General features: G+C 42.4%; 1 protein-coding gene across 1 annotated transcript in view; it reads right to left on the bottom strand.

Annotated features, from left to right (window-relative positions):
• LOC128685248 (A disintegrin and metalloproteinase with thrombospondin motifs 6-like) overlaps positions 1-12,302 on the bottom strand; it is a 267,981-nt gene that overhangs the window by 37,761 nt on the left and 217,918 nt on the right. The gene's annotated exons all lie outside the window — the stretch shown is intronic.

The following is a 12,302-nucleotide window of genomic DNA, read 5'->3' as shown; positions in this document are numbered from 1 at the left end:
AGCATTCTGTGTTCATGAAAGTGAACCATCATGCATTCTGTGTTCATGAAAGTGAACCATGAAGCATTCTGTGTTCATGAAAGTGAACCATCATGCATTCTGTGTTCATAAAAGTGAACCATTAAGCACTGTGTTAATGAAAGTGAACCATCAATCACTATGTGTTCATGAAAGTGAACCATCAAACACTTTGTGTTCATGAAAGTGAACCATCAAGCATTGTGTGTTCATGAAAGTGAACCATCAAGCATTGTGTATTCATGAAAGTGAACCATCAAGCACTGTGTGTTCATGAAAGTGAATCATCAAACATTGTGTGTTCATGAAAGTGAATCGTCAAGCACTGTGTATTCATGAAAGTGAATCATCAAGCACTGTGTATTCATGAAAGTGAATCATCAAGCACTGTGTGTTCATCAAAGTGAACCATCAAGCATTCTGTGTTCATGAAAGTGAACAATCAAGCACTGTGTGTTCATGAAAGTGAACCATCAAGCATTCTGTGTTCATGAAAGTGAATCATCAAGCATTGTGTGTTCATGAAAGTGAACCATCAAGCATTGTGTGTTCATGAAAGTGAACCATCAAGCATTGAGTGTTCATGAAAGTGAATCATCAAGCATTGTGTGTTCATGAAAGTGAACCATCAAGCATTGTGTGTTCATGAAAGTGAATCATCAAGCATTGTGTGTTCATGAAAGTGAACCATCAAGCATTGTGTGTTCATGAAAGTGAACCATCAAGCATTGAGTGTTCATGAAAGTGAATCATCAAGCATTGTGTGTTCATGAAAGTGAACCATCAAGCATTGTGTGTTCATGAAAGTGAACCATCAAGCATTCTGTGTTCATGAAAGTGAACCATCAAGCATTGTGTATTCATGTGCATTGTGTGTTCATGAAAGTGAACCATCAAGCATTGTGTGTTCATGAAAGTGAACCATCAAGCATTGTGTGTTCATGAAAGTAAACCATCAAGAACCATCAAGCATCAAGCATGTGTGTTCATGAAAGTGAACCATCAAGCATTGTGTATTCATGAAAGTGAATCATCAAGCATTGTGTGTTCATGAAAGTGAACCATCAAGCATTCTGTGTTCATGTGTTCATGAAAGTGAACCATCAAGCACTGTGTGTTCATGAAAGTGAACCATCAAGCACTGTGTGTTCATGAAAGTGAACCATCAAGCACTGTGTGCTCATGAAAGTGAACCATCAAGCACTGTGTTCATGAAAGTGAACCATCAAGCACTGTGTGTTCATGAAAGTGAGCCATCAAGCATTCTGTGTTCATGAAAGTGAACCATCAAGCACTGTGTGTTCATGAAAGTGAACCATCAAGCACTGTGTGTTCATGAAAGTGAACCATCAAGCATTGTGTGTTCATGAAAGTGAACCATCAAGCACTGTGTGTTCATGAAAGTGAACCATCAAGCATTGTGTGTTCATGAAAGTGAACCATCAAGCACTGTGTGTTCATGAAAGTGAACCATCAAGCATTGTGTGTTCATGAAAGTGAACCATCAAGCACTGTGTGTTCATGAAAGTGAACCATCAAGCATTGTGTGTTCATGAAAGTGAACCATCAAGCATTGTGTGTTCATGAAAGTGAACCATCAAGCACTGTGTGTTCATGAAAGTGAACCATCAAGCACTGTGTTCGTGAAAGTGAACCATCAAGCACTGTGTGTTCATGAAAGTGAACCATCAAGCATTGTGTGTTCATGAAAGTGAATCATCAAGCATTGTGTGTTCATGAAAGTGAACCATCAAGCATTATGTGTGTTAATGAAAGTGAACCATCAAGCACTGTGTGTTCATGAAAGTGAACCATCAAGCATTGTGTGTTCATGAAAGTGAATCATCAAGCATTGTGTGTTCATGAAAGTGAACCATCAAGCACTGTGTGTTCATGAAAGTGAACCATCAAGCATTCTGTGTTCATGAAAGTGTCAAGCACTGTGTGTTCATTAAAGTGAACCATCAAGCACTGTGTTCGTGAAAGTGAACCATCAAGCACTGTGTGTTCATGAAAGTGAACCATCAAGCATTGTATGTTCATAAAAGTGAACCATCAAGCATTCTGTGTTCATAAAAGTGAAGCATCAAGCATTCTGTGTTCATAAAAGTGAACCATCAAGCACTGTGTGTTCATGAAAGTGAACCATCAAGCATTGTGTGTTCATGAAAGTGAACCATCAAGCATTGTGTGTTCATTCTGTGTTCAAAAGTGAACCATCAAGCATTGTGTGTTCACGAAAGTGAACCATCAAGCATTGTGTGTTCATGAAAGTGAACCATCAAGCATTATGTGTTCATAAAAGTGAACCATCAAAATGAAAGTGAACCATCAAGCATTGTGTGTTCATGAAAGTGAACCATCAAGCATTGAACCATGAAGCATTCTGTGTTCTGTGTTCATGAAAGTGAACCATCAAGCACTGTGTGTTCATGAAAGTGAACCATCAAGCAGTGTGTGTTCTTGATAGTGAACCATCAAGCATTGTGTGTTCATGAAAGTGAACCATCAATCATTCTGTGTTCACGAAAGTGAACCATCAAGCATTGTGTGTTCAAGAAAGTGAACCATCAAGCATTGTGTGTTCATGAAAGTGAACCATCAAGCATTATGTGTTCATAAAAGTGAACCATCAAGCATTGTGTGTTCATGAAAGTGAACCTTCAAGCATTCTGTGTTCATGAAAGTGAGCCATCAAGCATTCTGTGTTCATGAAAGTGAACCATCAAGCATTGTGTGTTCATGAAAGTGAACCATCATGAAAGTGAACCATCAAGCATTGTGTGTTCATGAAAGTGAACCATCAAGCATTGCGTGTTCATGAAAGTGAACCATAAAGCATTGCCTGTTCATGAAAGTGAACCATCAAGCATTCTGTGTTCATGAAAGTGAACCATCAAGCATTCTGTGTTCATGAAAGTGAACCATCAAGCATTCTGTGTTCATGAAAGTGAACCATCATGTGAACCATTCTGTGTTCATGAAAGTGAACCATCAAGCACTGTGTGTTCATGAAAGTGAACCATCAAGCACTGTGTTCATGAAAGTGAACCATCAAGCACTGTGTTCATGAAAGTGAACCATCAAGCATTGTGTGCTCATGAAAGTGAACCATCAAGCATTGTGTGTTCATGAAAGTGAACCATCAAGCATTGTGTGTTCATGAAAGTGAACCATCAAGCATTGTGTGTTCATGAAAGTGAACCATCAAGCACTGTGTATTCATGAAAGTGAACCATCAAGCACTGTGTATTCATGAAAGTGAATCATCAAGCATTGTGTGTGTTCATGAAAGTGAACCATCAAGCATTCTGTGTTCATAAAAGTGAACCACCAAGCATTGAGTGTTCATGAAAGTGAACCATCAAGCATTGTGTTCATGAAAGTGAACCATCAAGCATTGTGTGTTCATGAAAGTGAACCATCAAGCATTCTGTGTTCATGAAAGTGAACCATCAAGCATTCTGTGTTCATGAAAGTGAACCATCAAGCATTGTGTGTTCATGAAAGTGAACCATCAAGCATTGTGTGTTCATGAAAGTGAACCATCAAGCATTCTGTGTTCATGAAAGTGAACCATCAAGCACTGTGTGTTCATGAAAGTGAACCATCAAGCATTCTGTGTTCATGAAAGTGAACCATCAAGCACTGTGTGTTCATGAAAGTGAACCATCAAGCATTCTGTGTTCATGAAAGTGAACCATCAAGCATTCTGTGTTCATGAAAGTGAGCCATCAAGCACTGTGTGTTCATGAAAGTGAACCATGAAGCATTCGGTATTCATGAAAGTGAACCATCAAGCATTCTGTGTTCATGAAAGTGAACCATCAAACACTGTGTGTTCATGAAAGTGAACCATCAAGCATTCGGTATTCATGAAAGTGAACCATCAAGCATTCTCTATTCAAGAAAGTGAACCATCAAGCATTCTGTGTTCATGAAAGTGAACCATCAAGCATTGCGTGTTCATGAAAGTGAACCATCAAGCACTGTGTGTTCATGAAAGTGAACCATCAAGCATTCTGTGTTCATGAAAGTGAACCATCAAGCATTGTGTGTTCATGAAAGTGAACCATCAAGCATTGTGTGTTCATGAAAGTGAACCATCAAGCACTGTGTGTTCATGAAAGTGAACCATCAAGCACTGTGTGTTCATGAAAGTGAACCATCAAGCATTGTGTGTTCATGAAAGTGAACCATCAAGCACTGTGTGTTCATGAAAGTGAACCATCAAGCACTGTGTGTTCATGAAAGTGAATCATCAAGCACTGTGTGTTCATGAAAGTGAATCATCAAGCACTGTGTGTTCATGAAAGTGAATCATCAAGCACTGTGTGTTCATGAGAGTGAGCCATCAAGCATTCTGTGTTCATGAAAGTGAATCATCAAGCACTGTGTATTCATGAAAGTGAATCATCAAGCACTGTGTGTTCATGAAAGTGAATCATCAAGCACTGTGTGTTCATGAAAGTGAATCATCAAGCACTGTGTGTTCATGAAAGTGAATCATCAAGCACTGTGTGTTCATGAAAGTGAATCATCAAGCACTGTGTGTTCATGAAAGTGAATCATCAAGCATTGTGTGTTCATGAAAGTGAATAATCAAGCACTGTGTATTCGTGAAAGTGAATCATCAAGCACTGTGTGTTCATGAAAGTGAACCATCAAGCATTCTGTGTTCATGAAAGTGAACCATCAAGCATTCTGTGTTCATGAAAGTGAACCATCAAGCACTGTGTGTTCACGAAAGTGAGCTATCAAGCATTCTTTGTTCATGAAAGTGAACCATCAAGCACTGTGTGCTCATGAAAGTGAACCATCAAGCATTCTGTGTTTATGAAAGTGAACCATCAAGCACTGTGTGTTCGTGAAAGTGAACCATCAAGCATTCTGTGTTTATGAAAGTGAACCATCAAGCACTGTGTGTTCATGAAAGTGAATCATCAAGCATTCTGTGTTTATGAAAGTGAACCATCAAGCATTGTGTGTTCATGAAAGTGAACCATCAAGCATTCTGTGTTTATGAAAGTGAACCATCAAGCATTGTGTGTTCATGAAAGTGAACCATCAAGCATTCTGTGTTTATGAAAGTGAACCATCAAGCACTGTGTGTTCGTGAAAGTGAACCATCAAGCATTCTGTGTTTATGAAAGTGAACCATGAAGCTCTGTGTGTTCATGAAAGTGAACCATCAAGCATTCTGTGTTTATGAAAGTGAACCATCAAGCACTGTGTGTTCATGAAAGTGAACCATCAAGCATTCTGTGTTTATGAAAGTGAACCATCAAGCACTGTGTGTTCATGAAAGTGAACCATCAAGCATTCTGTGTTCATGAAAGTGAACCATCAAGCATTCTGTGTTCATGAAAGTGAACCATCAACAACTGTGTGTTCATGAAAGTGAGCCATCAAGCATTCTGTGCTCATGAAAGTGAACCATCAAGCACTGTGTGCTCATGAAAGTGAACCATCAAGCATTCTGTGTTTATGAAAGTGAACCATTAAGCACTGTGTGTTCGTGAAAGTGAACCATCAAGCATTGTGTGTTCATGAAAGTGAACCATCAAGCACTGTGTGCTCATGAAAGTGAACCATCAAGCACTGTGTGCTCATGAAAGTGAACCATCAAGCACTGTGTGTTCATGAAAGTGAACCATCAAGCATTGTGTGCTCATGAAAGTGAACCATCAAGCACTGTGTGCTCATGAAAGTGAACCATCAAGCACTGTGTGCTCATGAAAGTGAACCATCAAGCACTGTGTGCTCATGAAAGTGAACCATCAAGCACTGTGTGCTCATGAAAGGGAACCATCAAGCACTGTGTGCTCATGAAAGTGAACCATCAAGCATTCTGTGTTCATGAAAGTGAACCATGAAGTGACTATAAGACTGACCACATTCTTGATATTTAGTCTGACGATCAGTATATCTCACACACACACATACACACACACACACGCACACACACACACACACACATACAGACACACACACACACACAAACAAGCACACACACACACACCCACATACACACACATACACACACACACACATACACACACACAAACACACACACAAACACACACACACACACACACACACACACACACACACACACACACACACACACACACAGCCCTGACTGACCCTGGCTAGGTACTTCTCAACTATCAATTAGGTCCTGTAAGTGCCAGAGCCATTAACGTCAGTCTCAGGGTCTGGTGCCTGTTATGTTCGACCCCCCCCTGACACACCCTCCCTCCCTCCAGCACACACACACACACACACACACACACACACACACACACACACAACTGGAAAGGGTAACAGGAGTAGAAAGAGAAAAGCCAAACTATAAAAGGGAGAATTACACAGGTATTAGGGGCTCCCTGTAGGAGGTTCAGTGGGAAAGAGAGTTGGTAGGAAAGTCAGTAAACGAAATGATGGACTACAGAACAACAAATTGCAAGGAGGAGAATAGGTTTGTTCCCAAAAGTAACAGAAATAATGGGAAGACCAAAGTGAGCCTTTGGTTTACCTGAAGGTGTTGAGAGGCAAAAACTAACTGCACTAGAGAATGGAAAAATTATAGAAGACAAAGGACTCAGGAAAATAAAGAGATTAGTCGACAAACCAGAAACGAGTATGCACAGATCAGGAGGGAGGCCAGCGGCAGTACGAAAACGACATAGCATCGAAAGCCGAGTCTGACCTGAAGCTGCTTTACAGCCACATCAGGAGGAAAACAACAGTCATGGACCAGGTAATCAGGCTGAGAAAAGAAGGTGGGGGAGCTTATAAGAAATGACCAAGAAGTATGTGAGGAGCTCAACGTGAGATTTCAGGAAATATTTACAGTGGACGCTGAAGGGACACTAGGAAGACAATACAGTAAGGTACACCAACAAGTGTTTGATGAAATACACACAACTAAGGAGGAGGTGAAGAAGCTCCTAAATGACCTTGATACCTCAAAGACGGTGGGACCAGACAATATCTCTCTGTGGGTCCTTAGAGAGGGAGCAAAAACACTGTGTGTGCCACTAACCATAATCTTCAACACTTCCCTTGAAACTGGGCAACTACCTGAAGAATGGAAGATGGCAAATGTAGTCCCCATCTTTAAGAAAGGAGATAGAAACGAAGCACTAAACTATAGACCAGTGTCACTGACATGTATAGTATGTAAAGTCATGGAGAAGATTATCAGGAGGAGAGTGGTGGAGCACCTCGAGTGGAACAAAATTATAAACGACAGCCAGCACAGATTCATGGAAGGCAAGTCCTGTGTCACAAACCTACTAGAGTTTTATGACAAGGTAACTGAAATAAGAAATGAGAGGGAGCGGTAGGTTGATTGCATTTCCTTGGACTGCAAGAAGGCCTTCGTCACAGTTCCTCACAAGAGATTAGTACAGAAGCTAGAGCATCAGGCACATTTAACAGGAAGGGCAGTGCAATGGATCAGAGAATATCTAACAGGGAGGCAACAGCGAGTCATGGTCCATGATGAGGTATCACAGTGGGCACCTGTGACGAGCGGGATCCCACAGGGGTGAGTCCTCGGACCAGTGCTATTCTTGGTACATGTGAATGACATGACGGAAGGGACGGACTCAGAAGTGTCCCTGCTTGCAGATGATGTGAAGTTAATGAGGAGAATTAAATCAGATGTGGACCAGACAGGTCTACAAAGAGACCTGGACAGGCTGGATGCGTGGTCCAGCAACTGGCTCCTAGAATTTAACCCCGCCAAATGCAGTCGTGAAGACGGGAGAAGGGCAAAGAAGACTGCAGACAGAGTATAGGCTAGGTGGCCAAAGACTGCAAACCTTACTCAAGGAGAAAGTTCTAGGGGTGAGTATAACACCGAGTATGTCGCCAGAAGCACACATTAACCAGATAACTGCTGCTGCATATGGGCGCTTGGCAAACCTGAAAATAGCATTCCGGTACCTCAGTAAGGAATTGTTCAAGACTTTATATACTGTGTAGGTCAGGCCCATACTGGAGTACGCAGCACCTGTTTGGAACCCACACCTGGTCAAATACGGCAAGAAATTAGAGAAAGTGCAAAGGTTTGCAACAAGGCTAGTTCCAGAGCTAAGGGGAATGTCCGGCGAAGAGAGGTTAAGGGAAATCGGCCTGACAACACTGGAGGACAGGAGGGTCAGGAGACATGTTAACGACATACAAAATACTGCATGGAATAGACAAGGTGGACATAGAGAGGATGATCCAGAGATGGGACACAGAAACAAGGGGTCACAATTGGAAGCTGAAAACTCAGATGAGTCAAAGGGATGCTAGAAAGTATTTCTTCAGCCACAGAGTTGTTAGGAAGTTGAATAGTCTGGCAAGCGATGTAGTGGAGGCAGGAACTATACATAGTTTTAAGACGAGGTATGATAAAGTTCATGGAGCAGGGAGAGGGAGGACCCAGTAGCGGTCAGAGAAGAGGCAGGGCAAGAAGCTGAGTTTCGACCCCTGCAACCACAATTAGGTGAGTCCACACACAAAACCTCCCTCCCTCAAGCACACCACACACAACCTCCCTCCCTCCAGCACACACACACACGCACCCTACTTCCCTCCCTCCAGCACACACACACACACACACACACACACACACACACACACACACACACACACACACACACACACGCACACGCACACACACACAGGAGCTTGGACTCGACCCCTGCAACCTCAACTAGGTGAGTACACAGCACCTAGAAAGGAATGAGCCTATCAACGACAGCGAGGACGGTTTCAGGAATGGGAAATCCTGCGTTACAAATCTATTGGAGTTCTATGACAGGGTGACGGCAGTAAGACAAGAGAGAGAGGAGTGGGTAGATTGCATTTTTTGGGACTGTAAGAAGGCTTTTGACACAGTTCCACACAAGAGATTAGTGCAAAAGCTAGAGGACCAGGTAGAGATAACAGTGAAGGCATTACAATGGATCAGGGAATTCCTGTCAGGAAGACAACAGAGAGTCATGATATGTGGCGAGGTGTCAGAGTGGGCGCCTGTAACGAGCGTGGTACCACAGGGATCAGTCCTAGGACCAGTGCTGTTCCTAGTATTTGTGAACGACATGACAGAGGGAATGGACTCTGAAGTGTCCCTGTTTGCAGATGATATCAAGCTGATGAGAAGAATTCAATTGGACGAGGACCAGACAGAACTACACAAAGGGATCTGGACAGGCTGCAGGCCTGGTCCAGCAACTGGCTCCTGGAGTTCAACCCCACCAAGTGCAAAGTCATGAAGATTGGGGAAGGGCAAAGAAGACCACAGACAGAGTACAGTCTAGGGGGCTAGAGACTACAAACCTCACTCAAGGAAAATGATCTTGGGGAGTATAACACTGGGCACATCTAAGGCGCACATCAACCAAAAAACTGCTGAAGCATGTGGGCGCCTAACAAACCTAAGAACAGCTTCCCAAAATCTTAAAAAGGAATCATTCAGGACCCTGTACACTGTGTACATTAGGCCTATATTGGAGTATGCGGCACCAGTTTGCAACCCTCACCTAGCCAAGCATGTAAGGAAACTAGAGAAAGTGCAAAGGTTTGTAACAAGACTAGTCCCAGAGCTAAGGGATATGTCCTACGAGGAGAGGTTAAGGGAAATCGACCTGACGACACTGGATAACAGAAAAGATATGGGATAATATGATAACTACATATAAAATACTGAGAGGAATCGGCGAGGTAGACAAAGACAGGATGTTCCAGAGATGGGACACAACAACAAGGGGTCACAGTTGGAAGTTGAAGACTCAGATGAATCACAAAGATGTTAGGAAGTATTTCTTCAATCACAGAGTTGTCAGGAAGTGGAATAGTCTGGGAAGTGATATAGTGGAGGCAGGATCCATACATAGCTTTAAGAAGAGGTAAGATAAAGCTCATGGGCTCTGGAATCTACCAGGAGGGTATTCCGGGAATCAACACCCCCGCAGCCCGGTCCATGACCAGGCCTCAAGGTGGATCAGGGCCTGATCAATGAGGCTGTTACTGCTGGCCGCACGTAGTCCAACGTACGAACCACAGCCCGGCTGATCTTTCACTGACTTTAGGTATCTGTCCAGCTCCCTCTTGAAGACAACCAGGGGTCTATTGGTAATTTCCCTTATTGCTAGTGGGAGGCTGTTGAACAGTCTTGGGCCCAGGACACTTATTTGTTTTCTCTTAGTGTACCAGTGACACCCCTACTTTTCTCTGGGGGTATGTTGCATCGCCTGCCAAGTCTTTTGCTTTCACATGAAGTGATTTCTGTGTGCAGGTTAGGAACCAGTCCCTCCAGGATCTTCCAGGTGTAGATTATAATGTATCACTCTCTCCTGCACTCCAGTGAGTACGAGTCAAGTGCTTCCAGGCGTTCCCAGTAATTAAGGTGTTTGATGGAATTTATATGTGCAGTAAAGGTTCTCTGTACATTCTCTAGATCTCCAATTTCACCTGCCTTGAATGGGGATGTTAATGTACAGCAGTATTCCAGCCTAAAGAGAATAAGTGATTTAAAATGGATCATCATTGGCTTAGCATCTCTTGTCTTGAATGTTCTCATTATCCATCCTATCAGTTTCCTCGCAGATGTGATCGTGGCATTGTTGTGGTCCTTGAAGGTGAGATCCTCAGACATTACCACTCCCAGGTCTTCACATTGCTTTTCTGCTCTATTGTGAGATTTGTGTTTGTAGTATACTCAGTCCTAGTTATTATTTCCTCCAATTTTGCATAACGGAGTAACTGGAGTTTGTCTTCATTGAGCATCACATTATTCTCTGTTGCCCATTGGAAAACTTGGTTTATATCTCCTTGGAGATTTGCCGTGTCCTCAATGGATGACACTCTCATGCAGATCCTAGTATCATCTGCAGAGCATAATACAGTGCTATGGTTTACATCTCTGTCTATGTCTGATATGAGAATGAGGAACAGGATAAGGGCGAGTACTGTGCCTTGTGGAACAGAGCTCTTCACTATGGCAGCTTCTGATTTAACTCTGTTTACCACTACTCTTTGTGTTCGATTGGTTAGAAAGTTGAAGATCCATCTGCCTACTTTGACAGTTATCCCTTTAACACGCATTTTGTGTGCTATTACACCATAGTCGCACTTGTCAAAGGCTTTTGCAAAATCTGTGTATAGTACATCTGCATTCTGTTTGTTTTCCATTGCATCTAAAACCATATCATAGTGGTCCAATAGTTGCGAGAAGCAGGATCGACCTGCTATGAAACCATGTTGCCCTGGATTGTGCAATTTTTGGGAGTCCAGGTGGTTTGCAATCCTGCCTCTTAGCACTCTCTCAAAGATTTTCATGATGTGGGACGTTAAAGCTATTGGTCTATAGTTCTTAGCTATTGCTTTGCTGCCACCTTATGAAGTGGGGCTATATCCGTTGTTTTCATTGACTCTGGAAGCATACTTAGGGCCTGTGAGAGGGGTTTCTTGTAGTTCTTTATGAGCAGAGTTCCACGAGTTTAGGCCTGGGGCTGAGTGCATGGGCATGTCGTCGATGACTTTCTCAACGTCTAGTGGAGTTAGGGTTATGTCAGAAATTTGGCATACATTGGCAGGGTTTTAAGGCTCATTCGTGAAAAAATTGCTTGGATTGTCTATCTTTAGTCTGATTAGTGGCTCACTGAACAGAGTCATATTGAGATTTCAGTATCTCACTCATTTCTTTGTTGTCATCTGTGTAAGTTCCATCTTGTCTGAGCAGGGGCCCGATACTAGAAGTGGTTTTTGCCTTGTTTTTAGCATATGAAAAGAAATATTTCGAATCTCTTTCAATTTCACTAATCGCTTTTAGTTCCTCTTGTCTCTCCTGGATCCTGTACGAGTCCTTTAACTTAAGTTCAATATTTTCCACTTCCCTGGTTAGCACTTCCTTCCGTGTTTCAGATAATCTGGCATCCTTGAAGAGCTCAGTGATTCTTCGCCTTCTCCTGTAGAGGGAGTGTCTCTCTCTCCAGTTTACTTCTCTTCTTTTTTCTTGGGGTAATATGCCTTGAACACACTTCAGCTAGCAGGAGGTTGATCTTTTCAAGGCACTGGTTAGGGTTTATGTCATTTAAGATATCTTCCCAACATGTTTCATTTAGGACATAGTTTACCTGGTCTCAGTTGATGTTCTTGTTGCTGAAGTTTAATTTGGTGAAGACATCCTCGCAGCCGTTTGTATTCTGCTGGTCAGGACTCCTGTGCATGCAAGTCTCGACTTCGATCAGATTGTGATCTGAATTAGTTGTTTTTGATATTGT

The sequence above is a fragment of the Cherax quadricarinatus genome, chromosome 8 (genome assembly GCF_038502225.1).
Source record: "Cherax quadricarinatus isolate ZL_2023a chromosome 8, ASM3850222v1, whole genome shotgun sequence".
Classification (NCBI taxonomy): domain Eukaryota; kingdom Metazoa; phylum Arthropoda; class Malacostraca; order Decapoda; family Parastacidae; genus Cherax; species Cherax quadricarinatus.
Note: the sequence above shows the minus strand (reverse complement) of the source record. Positions and strands in the feature narration are given on the sequence as shown.